The 18,586-nt window shown below is 40.4% G+C and overlaps 1 pseudogene; it reads right to left on the bottom strand.

Moving 5' to 3' along the window:
* Positions 1-52: 52 nt before the first annotated feature.
* Positions 53-15,099, bottom strand: LOC139467430 (E3 ubiquitin-protein ligase TRIM45-like; annotated as a pseudogene).
* Positions 15,100-18,586: the final 3,487 nt, after the last annotated feature.

The raw sequence follows: 18,586 nt of genomic DNA, 5'->3' as shown, positions 1-18,586 counted from the left end.
TGTTGATTCAGTCAAGGCGGAAGTGGTGTGTCATCAGATGTATCGACCTGTGTCACTTCACCTCTGTCAGTTTGTAGCCCTGATAATAAAGTGAAGTGCTACATTGTCTGATTTATGAATTCAATATGGGCTGACGTTTGGAATAGAGGAGGATTGATGAAAACTGAATATTTAGTGCAGAGGATTTTGTGCAACGGTTTCACAAACCGGAGCTCTGCCACTGTCACTATTGTTTTTCTCAAGCACACGACCCAGGATAAGTCTTCAGCAACCCATGCTTGCCGTATGCTTGTTGTAAGAGGCGACTTACTGGATCGGGTGGCCAGGCTCGCTGACTTGATTGATGCATGCCATCGTATCCCAATTCCGAGGATCTATGCTCATGATATCAATCACTGGATTGTCTGGTCCAGACTCGATTGTTTACAGACCACCGTCATATAGCTGGACTATTGATGAATGCCACGTTAAACAACAAACAAAAATATCAAGCGCACACTTTGAGACCTCTGAAAAGATCATAACGTTATTCCAAAGGAAGCCAGAGGCATCGGACTTCTGTTTCAAAGGGAAACAGCACTCCAACTCTTAGTCGTCTTCCAGGCGCTGGTTTAATTCGTCTGTATAATCAACAGATGTAGATGTAGTGCAAAATTCAATCAGTCGAGATTATAGTCAATATGTATATTTTGAATCTGTGAAGAAAATAATCCATATTTCAATATGCTCTTTAAAGTTGCACCGCACTGAACAGCATTATGGGTCAAAGATGAGTGTAGAGATTATTGAGTCAGCTGTAACCTAATTTGGTGAAATCCTCCAGATATATTGGGGGAGGTGGGGTAGCCTAGTGGTTAATGTGTTTGATTGTCACATTATAAACCTATCTTCGATTCCCCACATGAGTACAGTGTGTGAAGCCCATTTCTGGTGTCCCCCATCGTGATATTGCTGAAATATTGCTCAAAGCAGCGTAAAACCACACTCACTCACTCTAGATATATTGTTGGTGGTAGGAAAAATATCGGGGCCTTCAAGAAAAGGTTGAAATGCCTCTGCTTGCATTTTCACATGTGATGCAAAAGAACTGTGTTCTTACAGTTGTGTTTGACATCAAAATCACGGCACCTGTCCCAGACGTGCAGTATTTGGAGACATTCCATGGAAGGATCTGGGCTATAGGTTGAGTTACTTAAGAACAAGTCAAATAATATCAAGTGTCTTCATACACACATTCAATCACCATGTTCTGCCTTGTGGTTTTTATACAAGCTAGCACACCACAGTACTTATTACATATTTTTCCTGGGAGTCACTTGTCTTGTCTTGTCTTGTCTTGTCTTGTCTTGTCTTGTCTTGTCTTGCTTAATGTGATGTGTAATGATGTGGAAATAATGTCTGTGGGTACACCTTTGTATGAACAATTCACACCACATTTTGAGTTGTTGTAGTGCATTTAACACCAGTGATACTGATGATTGAAATCATGCAGTGGTTGATGTGACTACATGAAGTTGATTTCGCGTGTCTGACCTCCACCACAAACATAATGCAGTTAATACTGATTATTGAAGATGTGAAGATGATTTCGTGTATCTGACTTTCTTCACACACATACAGTGTGTCATGTCTATCTACATACAAATACACATGGATCACAGCCAATGTCCTGATGATCTGTGACATAATCCCCTGTCTCTGTCAGCCGTATCACCTTGTTGCTGTCTGCAAGCAGGATGTCTCCTGTTGGAGTAGTTGAAATACCATGAGGGCTGAGTGCTCTTTCTCCAGTAGTAGCGTAACTCCCCACAACATTTCCCTCTGACGTCACAGACGTCTTCCCCCGGTCAAAAACAAGTATGTTACCCTTATTGTTGACACACATGTAGTAGCGGTAGGGAAACAGTGTCTCATTGTTGTGTGTAGCAACTGACCTCAGCAGGTGACTGATCATGTCCAGGATATCAACACAGGCGGTAGTACCTGCTGCTACAGATGAAGGACTCAGAACAGTGAGACTGTAGTACCCCTTGCTTGTTGTGATAGTTGGGAGAGCAGCACCAGGTCAGGGGTCACTTCTACTGTTACAATCTGACAGGATGCAGGGACATCCCTCGTCCCTCATCCTGGTATGTGACGTCAATCTTCCCCAGCTGTAGGTCATCTAGGATGTGCTGGACGTTGTCAGTGTCAGGTGTGAACCTGCTGTCATCTATTCTCCGTGTGTCTGCTGTGTCTGTGTCCCTGACATCCCCCAACTCTACAGCCCCCGACTCCCAGGCCTGATACGCGTCATACATGTCCATCTCACAGTTCGATACCAAGGCCTGGTCAATGAACTCACAATGTTGTCTGTACATCTGCATATCAATCTCTTCAAACCTGACATCTGCTTTAAGTTCCTTAGTTTGTTTGTCTGTCATATCCTTGACTTCATTCATCAGCTGTTTTTCTTTATGCTTGATTTGACAACTGTTCAGCGTTTTTCAGTTCATTGTGTCATCGACACAAGGTGCAGGGTATCGTCTTGGACTCTACAGCATCTGGTCTGGTCAGGATGTACTTTGTGACACATTTCCTGCAGAATGTGTGATCACACATCAGTGTACAGGGGTCTGTGTACAGTTCCTGGCAGATCACACAAGTGAGGCATTTTCTCACTTTCTCAATCTGGGATGTCGCCATCTGTAAAACAAGAAGTGAGACGTCACATAAATCATTAGTTCGTTGCTCTCTGTAATAGGTCAATTGTGGTTGGCACATACTGAAAATATGTTGTTGAGAGCCACTTCGGACTTACCTTCCGCATCAAGCTGACATGGTATTACTGAAATACTGTTCAAAGAGGGATAATACCAAACCCATTCACGTGTTGAGTGCACCATTTAATATACTGAAACATCTGTTATTCGGTGTCAAACGCGTAGTTTGTCTCTGTCTCTGTTTCTATGCCGAAACAACTTCACATGTGAACTACATATCAGTGATCTCTAATATTATCCGACCAGGCAAACCAATTGCTGACATCATGAGCATCGAATCATGTCGCTCTTGTGATAAGCGTTGCTTACTTTACAAACAAGGCGTTTGAGAAACGTGGTGACATTATGAGCATCGAAACACGTCGCCAGGGTACGACGAGACACATTCTGCCTGGTCGTCACACATTGTAACAAACCGTTCACATTGATTCGCTCTTGTGATAAGCGTGCGACAAACAAGGCGTTTTTGAAACGTGGGTCTGGATCTATTTCTTTGTTTATACTTATATTTTAGACTAAACCTTTCTCTCATTATTCTTGAACTCATTCTCGCCTTAAGTTACTGACTCCGCTATCAGAACAAGCTTGTTGTTTCCACACAATTAAGGATTTACCTTGCAGAGATGAACTAATAATGAATATATGAATTATTGTGACAATTTGGGGTCAGGTTTAATTAATACCAGTTCAACTCGCAGGTATGACCTTATTTGAAATGCGCGCGTTTTTCCTGTTAAATTTGTAAATACTTCCAACAGTCAGTATAAATGAATACATTATGTTACACCACACCTTTCTTTGCAGTAAATAGAAACGCCCCCTCTTTCACAATACAAGGGAGGTAACTGAACGTTAGTATTCCAGACCCAGACAACAACATCAGATGTCTTTATTTTGTCAGTTTTACACACACCTGCGCCAACCTGTCCCTTCCGCATGACCTACAAGCAAGGCAACTGTGAACTCTTGACAAGTTGGCACTCAAAAGCGAACAAAGCTGATTGTTATATCACAAGATGTTATGCACCGCCGTTTGGAACATGTATACATGTGTCAGTACAAGAAGTGACCATGTACCGATTTCACAGTGCTGCTCTTCTTAGAAACCCATCATATCGACTTTGTAAAGCAACATTGTATGGAATGTCTACTGTAGAATAATAATCTAATAAAGACCAACACCGAATATTCATATAAAAAAATACAGTTCAACGCACAGTCCTTGTTTTGGCCTTGTTTGTACACAGTCAGATGTATTCACAAGAAAGTGTTCAGTATAATACAGAGAAGGGACTGGGATTGTGTGAGGCCAAAGTCATCAAAGCAACAGTAAAAGAGTTCCCTGACGACCGATCAAAAGTACTGCGGGATGTGGAAACAGTATCGTGGAGACGGAAATGATTTTATTTCTTTTGCATACTGACATTTGTAGTACGTGATGAATCCTGATTCGTTGACACGGACATGCGTGGAGGTCACAGCGAATACCTTGCTCTAAAATGAGCCTCTGAAATGATTCTGTAAAGGCTTTTATCATTAAGATTCACCTGTGCTGTGGGGTTATTGCGTTTCGTGGCATTATCCGAACAGTATAAGTGCCTTATATCCGTGCATTACCCATGCATTACCCGTATATTATCTGTGCATTATCCGTACAATATCCGTGCATTATCCGTACAGTATCCGTGCATTATCCGTATATTACTCGTGCACTTTCCGTGAATTATTAGTACAGCATATGTACATTATCCGTGCATTATCCGCACATAATCCGTACATTATCTGTACATTATCCGTACATTATCCATTCATTATCCGTACAGTGTATGTACATTATCCATACATTATCCATTTATCATCCATACATTATCTGTACATTATCCGTGCATTATCTGTACATCATCCTTACATTATCCATTCATTATCCGTACATAATCTGTACATTATCCGTACAGTACATTTTATGTTTCTGCCTCTACTTTGAGCAGTAATTTCTGGTAAATCACGGGGTGCTTTAAGGAGGAAAGCCATAAGTGATGAATGTTTTCCACGGTCCAGTGTCATCACATCTCTGGGTCTGTTCAGCTTCAACTTCTCTCGACCTCCGATTCAGAACGGTGCCACTTCCTATTGTCACAGTTTGTATTGCGGTGTTTACTGTCATTTTTTTATACAACCAGGTGAAGTTGTGTGTTAGGACTCAGACAAAATATGAATGATGATGTATTTACGATTTGGCTGTTGATTTAACTATTCTATATGTACCTTTTCGATATCCATGTGTAAACTTATCTCGACTCAAAATCTTAAAATTCACAATAGTACATAAATTGGTTTCACTTGAATTAGTTTGTGTCTTGATGGACGTCAATGCACCCAGTGGTAAGTAACAATGTGGAACGCGTTCCAACAGACAGCCATTTACATTTTCAACTCATGCCATGTACCAACACTCTGGTAATGTAGGGTGAGTGAGTTTGTTTCAACGCTAAATTTCAGTTTCATCATGGCGTGTAAGCTGGAAAGAAGTGGATTAAACTGTACACGTAGTTAGTGAAGCCTTATTGTCACAATTCTCTCCTTATTCCTATACATCGCTTTCAAGTTTTGAAGGAATGTGACGACCAAAGGCAAACAAATGCCCATCCACACCAGTATAGCATGCCTTACATATCGTATCATATTTGGAGGAACATTGTGAATGTATGTTTTTCTTTTTCTGTGAGAAGGGTTGTCAGTATTAGATCAGGTAATAGACAGCGTTTCCGTTGGGAATATTCAGTTAAATCTGCATTCCTCATTTTCGAATTATCGAGTTGATGCATGTTGAGGTTAGTTGGTGTCCTTGTACTATCACTAAAGAATGTTCTGTACAACTTAACCCGAATTATCACATGAAGCAACAAACACTCCTAAATCTCACCAGTCTTGATTCGCCTCTACTGGATACCGGCCTCAGCAAGGATCGAACATAAGATCCTGAGTATCGCCTACCTATCTATGAAAGGCTCAGCTCCATCATACCTTTTGAGCTTAGTAAGGGAATATGTACCATCTAGATACCCCAGATCGACCAGCGTCTCAATGCTCACCATACCACCAACATGTGACCACAGACGCTGTTCCTCCACATTTGCTTCTCATTGGAACAATCAACCTCTCACTATCAAATAATACTTGTTCAATCAAACTACTTATTTTTGTAAGTATTGTTTTTGACCATAACACCATTATAGCCTTATTGGCTCACAGTTTAATCGTATGTAACAACAAATATCACTGTATGCATTTTCCTCATATCGAATTAGTAATTGGATTCCGAACAGCTCATCACATATCAATTTCTGTATTAATTTCCTTTTTGGATTTTTCTCTGGATTGTGAACAACAAGTCTTCTCCCTTTCTCGACATATGTAATATCGATGTTGGAAGGATGTACGTTGAAGTTACTGTAAGTTTCCAAATAAATATTTATATTCAAATTAGTTCTTTTCTGTAAGAGTGAATTGGGTTTAGTTTGTCTTTCTCAGAAGCAGGTTGACTGTAGTAAGACAGTGAGAGTGAAACCCCGTTAATCCAGGTGTCACTATCTGCGCCGGCGGGGACGGGATTTGCAATAAATCTACACGATTGTAACCATTTATTTTCAAAACATGGACATCTGGACATTTTGAATCACAGCCACTGAGGTGAGGTGAAATGGTGTTTGACGTCGCGTCCAAGATAATTGCACTCAGGCAGCGACGTGAGTGTGTGTGTGTGCGTGTGTGTTGTGTTGTGCTGTGTTGTGTTGTGTTTTATGTGTTTTGTGTGTGTGTTGTGTGTGTGACTTTTTGTACCAGTGCAGACTGATCCCGAATTAAAGTGCAGGCACACTGATATACCACGCCGCAGTTTAACATGAATACTCACACAATATACTGACTCCGAGCCGACCAATCCTTAGTTTTAGCTCCTTAATGCCGAGCCCCAGACAGGGTAACAACAAGAACCATCTTTTACCGTCATTTGGTATGACGCCCACGGGGATCGAATCCCAGACGCTCTAGCACCAGACCACAGAGGCGGTCACATAGCCACTGAGCATGACATCAACAAAGAGTCTTTTTCTTGATATTCACCGTGTAATGTAATGTCTATATATGTAATGTTTGCAAATGCCAAGTGACCAGCATACCGTGCTAAAATCCTAGCACAGAGAAACATATCACCATAACAACTACGGCTATACATGTAGGTTGTCTGCCGCTGCTAAGTCGAGGGTTGTGCCCTGTGTCAACAGTTTATATCTGGTGAGATAATGACGATGTTGCCCATAACAGTATTGTGCATGTGGCTACCAGCTGTGTCCTGTGTCAGCAATTTAGCTCTGGCGAGATAGTGACGCTGTGGCCTATAACAGTATTGTGCATGTGGCTACCAGCTGTGTCCTGTGTCCCCAGTTTATATCTGGTGAGATAGTGAGGCTGTCGACTATAACAGTATTGTACATGTGGCTGCCAGCAGTGTCCTGTCTCAACAATTTAAATCTGGTGAGAGAGTGACGCTGTGGCCTATAACAGTATTGTGCATGTTGCTACCAGCTGTGCCCTGTGTCACCAGTTTATATCTGGAGAGATAGTGACGCTGTGGCCTAAAAATATTTTTGTGCATGTTGCTACCAGCTGTATCCTGTGTCACCAGTTTATATCTGGTTAAACAGTGACGCTGTGGCCTAATAATATTTTTTGTGCATGTGGCTGCCAGCTGTGTCCTGCATGCAAAAGGATTAAGATTGCCTTGCGTGAGACCCATTGTGCTGGACGATGGTTTGATGGTGGCTGAATATAAAACAAACAAGAAGCGGTTATTCGATCTTGTTGTTTTTGATACGGTTATCAAAATCGATATTACATGCTTCCCTTTAATGAGTACCTCACAACAGTTGACGTGCACAAAAGACGTCTCAAAGAACCTATGGATCGCAATTTCAGAGTGAAGCAGGTATTGCCATGATCAGTTTGAGTTGGTTAACAGATACTAGACATTCTCAATAGCGGAACATCATCACCACGAGTAGCAAAGCACGTCCAGATTTGCCGTAACATCGATGTCGTCAGCCGCCTGATGACGTCATTGGGAATTTGTTGCCACTCGTTCCTTCAGTGCGACATCCATACGAACTTCCCCTTGCGACGATAAACCAGAACACGACCATCATTATAGAAGAAGTAGAACTTCCTCAGTAAAAGCAGCCTCAGCCAGTCACATATATGCCAGCGTTGTACTGTCCTTGTCCAGTGCCGCTAGGTCGTTGATGTTCATGGGTCAAGGCCATTACAAGGAAAAGGCGGCAGGCTCGAATACCTGTGACACGGATACGTCGTTGTTTAGATGCTTATTTGACATAAAATATTCATGACTGCAATGACAGTAGTATAACCATGCATAATCACAGATTGGTTACTTTGATAATGGGATCGGACGTTACATCCCAGACCCCCAGGCCTCGTTCGCGTCCTACGGGATCATCGTAAATCTGATACAAAGGTCAGTTGAAACAAGATCATCAGGCCAGTCACATACAAAGGTCAATGGAGACAGAATCACCAGGCCAGTCACATACAAAGGTCAATAGAGACAGGATCACAGGGCCAGTCACATACAAAGGTCAATAGAGACAGGATCACCAGGCCAGTCACATACAAAGGTCAATGGAGACACTATCACCAGACCAGTCACATACAAAGGTCAATAGAGACAGGATCACCAGATCAGTCACATACAAAGGTCAATGGAGACAGGATCACCAGACCAGTCACATACAAAGGTCAATGGAGACAGGATCACCAGGCCAGTCACATACAGAGGTCAATGGAGACAGGATCACCAGGCCAGTCACATACAAAGGTCAATGGAGAAAGGATCACCAGGCCAGTCACATACAAAGGTCAATGGAGACACTATCACGAGCACAGTCACATACAAAGGTCAATGGAGACAGGATCACCAGGCCAGTCAAATACAAAGGTCAATGGAGACAGAATCACCAGGCCAGTCACATACAAAGGTCAATGGAGACAGGATCACCAGGCCAGTCACATACAAAGGTCAATGGAGACAGGATCACCAGGCCAGTCACATACAAAGGTCAATGGAGACAGGATCACCAGACCAGTCACATACAAAGGTCAATGGAAACAGGATCACCAGACCAGTCACATACAAAGGTCAATGGAGACAATATCACCAGACCAGTCACATACAAAGGTCAATGGAGACAGGATCACCAGACCAGTCACATACAAAGGTCAATGGAGACACTATCACCAGCACAGTCACATACAAAGGTCAATTGAGACAGGATCACCAGGCCAGTCACATACAAAGGTCAGTGGAGACAGGATCACCAGCACATTCACATACCGTACAGTCCGCTAGTAAAATATTTTCATTCAGAGATCAGTAGAGACAGCATCACTGTACAGTCTGATACAGAATCTGATACAATTGAGATAGGATCACTGTACAGTTTCATTGAAAAACCCTTTCATACAAGATTGCTGTATAGTCCGATAATACGGCATTGTCATACAGGATCATCATACAGTCCGGGACAAAGGTCAGGTCATACAAGATTGTTGTACAGTCCGATACAAAGGTCAGATGAGACAGTGTCATCATCACAGTCTGATACAGAGACCAGTTGAGAAAGGATCACTGTACAGTCTGATTAAAAAAATCTTTTCATAGAGGATTATCGTACTGTCTGAAAATAAGGCATTGTCATTCAGGATCATCATACAGTTCAGTTCAAAGGTCAGGTCATACAGGATCACCGTACGTCCAGAGCAAAGGTCTGACCATACATGATCGTCATACAGTTAGGTGGATATGCTGTGCTGAGGCAAAAGTAACACCATCGGCAGACTCCAAGTGTGGACAGTTCCTGAGAAGTGAGGACTGCACAGACGTCAAAGTGTGAGAGTATAGTCCATTGTGTGATGGAGGTGAAGGTTTGTAGAGAATGTGGACATGCCAAGGTCAGCTGCGGAAGGTGGAGAACTGTGATCGATATAGCTTTTAGTGAAAGAATGTCGCCTCATCAGTTTGATGATAAAATATTTGAAAAAATATAGCCAGACGTTAATTTGGGAATTACATTGTGGAAAACTTTCAAATTGAATGGATTATAGATGAAAAATGAATACGTAGTGCAAAAGTATTTGTAAAATGTATATGAATATTGTTTGTGTTTGTAACTGTTGTACTTGGATACATGACATAGACTGGATGTGTGCTACATGGAGAATTAATCAAGAATAATCACATGACATTACACATATTTATTCCTCATATTCAACTTTTTGGAATGTCGAGTTTATGGTTTAGTGTTGTCGTCATCTGTTCGCCTCCTGACGTCTTTTCTTTACCCTTTGAAGGGATGAACCTGAAACTTAGGGAGGATGTCTAGCACAATTACACTTTTGAAAATCTTCAAAGAATAGTTTTTTTCTGAAAGCAGACAATCTGACGGAGCCGGAAACATTGATATGATGTCTAGCTATTCAAACAGAATCAGATTTGTTCATAATATGCAAGTAAAATAGGAAATTCTTTTTTTTCAAAATAGCTTCAAAGTCCGAAAATGTGTAAGGATGTTCGCAAAACAACTGGTGTGTTGATGAAGGCCCAGAACACGACTTGATTTCTTCATGTCATGGAACTGACATTTTATCCAATTGTGGAAAATGTTATTAGTTATTTCGAAAAGAGAAGATGGTGCACATATTTATCACAATAGTATCCTCGATATTGTGATGCAGAATACATTCGATTTCTTATCCAGCGCAAAGAACGATGAAATGCTATTCAAGAAGTAGGTAAGTAATAAAAAAATGTGAACAAGGGTAAACATTCTAACGAAATATCCAGAAATACACAACACATTCAAGTCCACACTTCAAACTAATTTATTCATTGGATAAACAACAGTATTAAGATATGAATATTGGGCACATTTCCTATGCAGTCTCACCTTTAAATAAAAACAGAGTTTCTTATTTAAAAGCAATCACATATTGTGACATAGTACCTGTATACAATGAAACATGTACTAGGCATAAACACAATATAGCCATTATTTATAAATGTATCTAAGTACAAACCAAATGTCAAGACAATTACACAAATGTGTAACTGTGTTTTTTCCACTCATATTTTTCACGTATAGTATTGCACCTGTTGGGCAGGATGAACTCCATCACAATAAAGTCTGAAGAACTGATAACACTGATTGCAACATTCTGAACTCACTACCTTAACTGCCCATTATGTTTGTTATTGACAGTGTTATTTTATGATGAAATGATCGACTTAAGACATGACATTTCGAAGGATCGGGTTTCTTGTGTATTGTATCATCCTACAACAACAAAAATATCATGTCTTCCAAATTGAAATGGTTTCTTTTAACCAAGCGATACCGATGCTTGAATATATGCAATGATTGATGTGACTACATGAACTTGATTTTGCGTATCTGACTTTCACCACACACATACAGTGTGTCATGCCTATCTACATGTATCGCGCAAAGAACACAATGTACGGCCTGTGACATGGGAACATCCCTGACATACTCTGCTGAATCTGTCAGCTGTATCATCTTCTTGGCGTTCATGTCTGCAAGGAGGAGACCGCAGACATGTACTTTGATCCTGGAGTGTGACGTCAATCTTCCCCAACTGAAGCTCATTCAAGATGTACTGAATAGTGTGTATGTCAGGCATAAACCTGATGCCATCTATTTCCTGTTTGTCTACTGTGTCTGTGTCCCTGACATCCCCCAAATCTACAGCCCCCGACTCCCAGGCCTGATACGCGTCATACAGGTCCATCTCACAGTCCGATACCAAGGCCTGATCAATGAACTCACAATGTTATTTGGACATCTGCATCTCAATCTCTTCAGATTTAACAACTGCTTTAAGTCGCTTAGTTTGTTTGTCTGAAATATCCCTGACTTTATTCATCAGCTGTTTTTCTTTCTGCTTGATGTTGGCGATGACTCTCTCAACAACAGATTTGATGTGACTTTCTGCTGCTACTTTGTTTTTCTCAATTCCGCTAATCTTCTTGTTTGTTTTCTGAACAATTGTTTGTTTCCTATGTATATTCTTTGACAATACATTAGCCTTCTCTCTCAAATTGTGGGTCATGGTTGGCAACATTGACTCTAAGGTAACGACAGACTCACATTTCCTGTGGTAAATAACACAACATGTCTGACACACGGCTTTGTGACAGTCTTCACAGACAAGCTTTATAACTTCATCCTTGTGTTCCCTGCACATGATCGTGCGCCTCCTCTTCACCTTCACCTTCCCTGAAAGGTCACAGATCTCATGGCCATGTGATGCAGGATTTGCACGATGCATCTTGACACATCTCTCGCAGAGAGACACTTTACAATTGGAACACCATGAGGCTCCCGGAGTTGTCTCCCCTAACTTCTCACACACAGAGCAACATGAAGCGGAACCTGTAAGTGGACATGTCTGTAGTTATTTGAGAGATCATAATAGTTGTTTTATAAATCAAAAGATGAAAATGAAACGAAATGCCCTTATCTTTTTTCAAGTAAGTTAAAGCAGGTGGGTTAGGGTAGGAGATTAAGTGCTGGTCCATCACGCTGAAGACTCGGGTTGGATTCCTCACATGTGTTTAATGTGTGGAGCCCCATTCTTGCCACGATGCATGCTAACAGTGGCGTAATACTCAACTCACTCACTCACCTAACAGGTACATTTACACTTTACAAGCGTGAAGTACTGATCAATATTATCTATCTGTAACATTCTATAATTACCCTTTACACACAGCGTCATTTGTAGACCTTTTTAGACAATTTGTTTTCCAGTGAATTATGGGTCACCTTAATATATATTAATATACATTATGATAGCGTCAAGTTCGCCGCCAATAATCAACATGGCAATAAGTAGTTGCCTAGCCAGTGCACAATGACCTTAAAAAAATACACATTGCATCTTTGTTCCTAAGACTTGTTTACAGTTTACAGATGCATGCTTTTGACAAATTCGTCTTATAGATAAATGTATATTTTCTGGTGTTGTTTAGTTGTTATCCTTGTAACAGTCTGTTACTGTCATGATATCATTATTCTATATCTAAAACAACAAGCACCATTTAATCTTACAATGTCACAAAAAGTATTTTTATTACAAGATGTATGTTTGCAAAATTCAAACAAAAAGCAAAACAAACTGATACCTGTTTTGACAACGTCAGCTTGTGTGTCAATCAGCCCCTGTATAATGATGCTGGGTTTGATCTGCCCCGCCCACTCCTCCACTGGCCTGCTGGGGTGGGGGACCTTGGTATCTTGTCGACAGAAGGCACAGGGGATCGTCTTGGACTGTACAGCTTCTGGTCTGGTTTGGATGTATGCAGTGACACATTTCCTGCAGAATTTGTGATCACACCTCAGTGTACAGGGATCTGTGTACAGTTCCTGGCAGATCACACAGGTGAGGAACTCCGTCACTTTCTCAGCCTGCGACGTCGCCATCTGCAGTAACCTAAAGAATTGTAATGTTTGTAGAATCCAATTGCAGTGTAACATATTAGCATAGTGATTACTGCTATATGTAGGATAGCTTTATAAGACAGATAACCCTCTGATTTAAGCACTTGTTTGCCTTGCCAAAGCACTGGATTCGTTTCCTCACTTTAACACTGCATGTGTTCTCCCGTTTCATATCCATGCCCTTCAGCAAGCCTACAGTGATAACACAGAGTCCAACCACAGCACGCCATTTGGGGGAGAGATTTTAGTCCCATATCGTCACCTCTTTCGACCAGTAAATACTTCCTCCCAACATTTACTGAAACTATTTCGTTTTGCTACTTTGTCTTTGCACCAGTTTCATCTGTTACCAGACTAAAAGACGTCATACATCGGTAACAAGTTTGAACGGTTGAATGAAGCGCTCCACCAATGGCTGACAAACATGGTTGCAAATCAGTATGATAAATGGGATAGTTCACTCAAACACCATATTTATACGCGGACTGTAAAGTTGAGCGAGGTTAGTTTGAAAAGTTGAGCATCATTGATCGAAATTAGGTCTGAAACATCGATTATTGTAAGATTGAAATATAAGGGTAAGAGATTACCTTCGTGTGATTCCGAATCATAAATATCAAATATGACGAATGCATAATACATGTATGTAGTATTTTCGCCAGAATATCGCACAATGCAATGTTTATTTCATATATATGGTATTTGTGACACGGAAACACACTCAGTTATTACTCTCTATTTCACAAGTGTACAGCTTGCATAATCAAGAGATGGCTTTTAGTTTTGTTGTTCTGCAACACCACACTCAGCAATTTTACAGCTATGTGATGGCAGTCTGTAAATAATGAAGTCATATTGGCAGATAACCTACTGATCTATGATCTTTGCGATTGGGATACCATAACATGCATCAACCAAGTCCGCGGGCCTCCTGTTAGTCGCCTCTACAATATTGTTAATACTTGTTAATACGCGAAATACGGTAGAGAGGGCTTGAGTATCAGGGTCTGGTTGTGAAATGGACGTTTCATATTCACATAACGCCAACACCTTTCGTCGATATAAAGCTTCGGTAATGAAAGTTTAAAATATACGCTTGAAATTACCTTGATAGTTCGACATAATTGTACTATGGGTGAAGCATTTTTAGGTCAAGAGCCCATAAAAAAACAAAAGTACAACTGCAGTTATGTGCACAGGGTACACAGTAGGCCCAGAGTTCACTCTCTACAACTATCTAACTACCATATCGCCTCATCCAGTCATAGCATAAAATCAGTTTGTCAACTGAGGACTGCGGATCGACCATTGAGAAAATGTCTTACGGCGCACTTATACGTCTTCGATTGGCTGTGATCATAGAATATGTTTAAAATCTCTATACCAATCTCTTCCATAATCATTAACCTCCCAAAAAATACTTTGGCTGGCCCAACGAAATCTCAACCGGTTTATGTTTTTGCACCTGGAATCCTTACGTCTTGATAAATAATACAAGGTTTATAATAGACAGATCTTGAATACAGTGGAATATTGCAGCTGGACGCAAGTGTACACATTTGTTTGAGACAAAAACTATTCAATTTCAGATATTATCCATATCAAATGACGTACCATAAAATGTAATCTTGTAATATTCGTAATATTAACTGATGTTGAAAGTGTAAAGTAATCGTGTACATATGTATATATTTATACCATGTTATGTCCAGTGCAAACACTAGACCTACCTCTGAGTTGTCCCCTGTCCTGTGTTGGTGTGATATCTTTCTAGTCACAAGATCAGTATACGCCCACACCATGTGATCTGCGTGTGTATATCAGATTAGTAATGTTATCTTTGACACTGGTCTTCAAAAGATAAACAAATCAGATAGACAGTGCAGACTCGTTTGTAAGAAGAGTTGTGTGTCTCTGAAGCATATTTGGTGGAAGAAGTGAACGTTTGGAGCCAAATTGTCATAGTAAAGACACCGTGTTTATGCTCCTCCATACACGATGCACGATGCAAATCTTTCCACTGAGTCTTCTGGTAGGGTTAACCTGGTATGTGGGATCAACACCGTGGAATAGTTGGGTGATATTTAAGGATTTTGAGGACAAATTGTATAAAATCGTGAAGCAAACTTAATCGTCCTTTCGTAGATTAAAAAGCGAACATGCCTCCTTGTCCACTACACTGCCAAGCTCACGTGAAGTGCACACTACATTCGCTTTAATATCAGTATGGATATCTCTGAGATGTGCTTGCAATACTAACCATCTACAATCGGTGCATCACGAAGATTCTCCGTTCACCAATCACGCGGCAAACAACCATCTTGGAATAGTGACTGGAACACGCGTGAATTGGAAATTGAATTCGGGGTTCCGATGGCTACATGTATATTATCACTGTTACTTTAGCACGGGACAAAATATATGTTGTAATATAGTGTAACATCGGCGAGGCTTGTTTCCTGATCGACGAAATCTGTTGAAGGTTGACCTTGACGTGAGTTTCAAAGTTGTAGACCAGTTCATTTGTCATTCGTACTGTTTTGGCTCTTGTTTTAACATGTCGTCACTTTCTTAACCCATATTGATTATCATGAATGAGTTTTCGTCATCATATACAGATAGTCTATTGTTAAAAATACCACAGTAGAGTTTATATACACACTTGCAAAACTAACCCCACAGTAAGAAAACGTTTCTCTGTCGTGAGAACTGGACAGGAGTTGGACCAACTAGAGGGTACACACCAGTCTCCAGTCAGAATAACCTGTGAAGGTATCCAATACAACCGTTATGTTTAAAACATCAAATGATATATTATCACATCCAGGCCAAATCCAACTTGTGCGTGACGTGTCTCACTTCTTCCAGAGTTATTGAGTTATTAAAGTCTATCTACGTTGTCCTATATAATCACTGATTGTTTGTGAGAATAATCGTGGATTGGAATAGTTTACATCCCTCCTCCAGGCCAACTACTGGCGAACAGAGCGCTCCCCCCCCCACCTGAACATTAACACCAGATGTGGATTCTCTGCAGTATTCTACAGATACAGAACATAACAGAACAGAACTTTATTCACTCAAGGCTATGAACAGAGCATAGGAGTAGTTTTCATGGCGGCAATATATACAAAAATTGTTTTTAAATGTTCAAAGAAGCAGGCAACAGAAATGAGACATTATATATATATATGTTTATTCATGTATGGGAGACCATAGGCTCATGTACATTTCAGTTATATATAGTAACACACAACTGAGGCAAATTACATTGAGAATAATACAAAGGATACAATGTTAGGTCTTTGTACGTAATAATAGAGCTTCCTTCACATACGTAACTACATTTCTGAATGTACAGCCATTTTGGGTATTTTAGAGATTGCTAAAAGTATTAATACATTGATTGTTAAAGAATCTTACAGGAATATACTTTTGTCTTTATGATGCGTACAACGGGCAGACAAACACAAAATTGGCTTCGTCCTCAATACAACCATTGTTAAATAGCCGACAAAAGCGTTGTGAATAAACAATGTGCTCTCTTCTGCCCAGATTACTCCGTAAAGGCAATTCACTTAATCTCAAAAGGCACAGCATACGTCTATGGTCTCTATTTCTGAAAGCTGTAACATAATATTCCATATCCAATAATATCTTGACGTGTGAATAATACCTTAATTTACAAGGTTCATAAATTTTCATAAGTATGCTCTGTTTTTTACAATCCAACAAACGCTGTCTAAACAGCTGCAAGAATCAATTAAAATCACCAATATTCTGTTCGTGCTACACATAACCAAATCCATAAATGTCAAGTAAATATTTAACATTAGTTTGCCGAGTAGATATGTTTCTACATTTAAATAACGTGGTCATTTTGAAAATTATGGTCGATAAATGTAATAAGGAGATAATAACCTTCTCCTTGTTTAATTTAAATACACACAAGTAAATACCTAAGTATATTAACTATGCAGTATCATTTGATAGACATAATAAACATGTCTTTCCAAAAGAAATGTTCTGTCATCTTCACGTTTCATCAGGTCGGCATTGACAAGAAAGTCTGACATGATCATGAACTAAACTAGTTTTACATTTATTAGATAAATTGTGTGGATAAAATTTAATGTAAGTATTTTGTTTAACTGTCTAGTAGAATCTGCTTCTCCTTTCTCGGCCAGATTTCATTTTTAATTATGTATAAATTTGAAATGGTATATTTCTGTATTTTATGATGAAGCCAATTACTGTCTTGATATTATTCCAAGTTCCTGTCGTCTTTGAAGTGTCGTATTTAAAGAAATCGATTTGTTGTGTGTTTGCGCGTACGCGTACGCGTGTGCGTGTGTTTTCTGTGTGTGTGCTGCAGTTTAACATGAATACCCCACTAATAAGTCTCCAAGTGGACCAGTCCTTGCCTTATACCCATAACGCCGAGCGTCAGGCAGAGTACCATCTCTAAACGTATCTTTGGTATGACGCGTCCAGGGCATTCAACCACTGACCTTTCTCTCTCCGAGTAGACTCTCGGCCCCTAGACCACGGAGGCGATCTAATAGAGAGAAAGAGGTTTTTGAACCATAAGATATGATTTGGAAATGATGTGTTTCTGTAAATATTGTTTTAATGATCAGTTTTCGAATCGAAAGAGTCCATTCGGAGTTCCTATTGTGCATTTGACACATGTTTTACCGATGCTTCCACGTATGCAATTATTGAAACGACTACATGAAGTTGATTTCCTGTATCTGACCTCCACCACACACATAAAGTGTGTCATGTCTATTTACATACATTCCACGTGCAATACCAACGTCCTGGTGGTCTGTGATAAAGTCCCCTGTCTCTGACAGCCGTACCACATTGTTGGTGACACTCTCTGCAAGCAGGATGTCACCTGTGCTGACAGTTGAGATACCATAAGGGAAGCTGAGTGCTCTGTCTCCGGTAGGGTGGAACATCTCCACACAACATCCCCATCTGACGTCACACATGTCACAGACTCCTTCCCCCAGTCAGACACGAGTATGTTGCCCTTGTTGTTGACACATATGTAGGCGGGGTACGTAAACAGTGTCTCATTGTCGTGTGTAGAGAGTGACCTCAGCAAGTGTCCCGCCATGTCAATGATATCAACCCCTGGCAGTACCTGCTGCTAGAGATGAAGGACTCAGAACAGCGAGACTGCTGTAGCCCTTGCTTGTTGTGATGGTTGACAGAAGCACG

This window comes from Haliotis cracherodii, unplaced genomic scaffold (assembly GCF_022045235.1).
Source record: "Haliotis cracherodii isolate W230 unplaced genomic scaffold, xgHalCrac1.p SCAF_2, whole genome shotgun sequence".
Taxonomy (NCBI): domain Eukaryota; kingdom Metazoa; phylum Mollusca; class Gastropoda; order Lepetellida; family Haliotidae; genus Haliotis; species Haliotis cracherodii.
The sequence above is the reverse complement of the archived record's forward strand: the minus strand, read 5'-3'. Positions and strand labels throughout refer to the sequence as shown.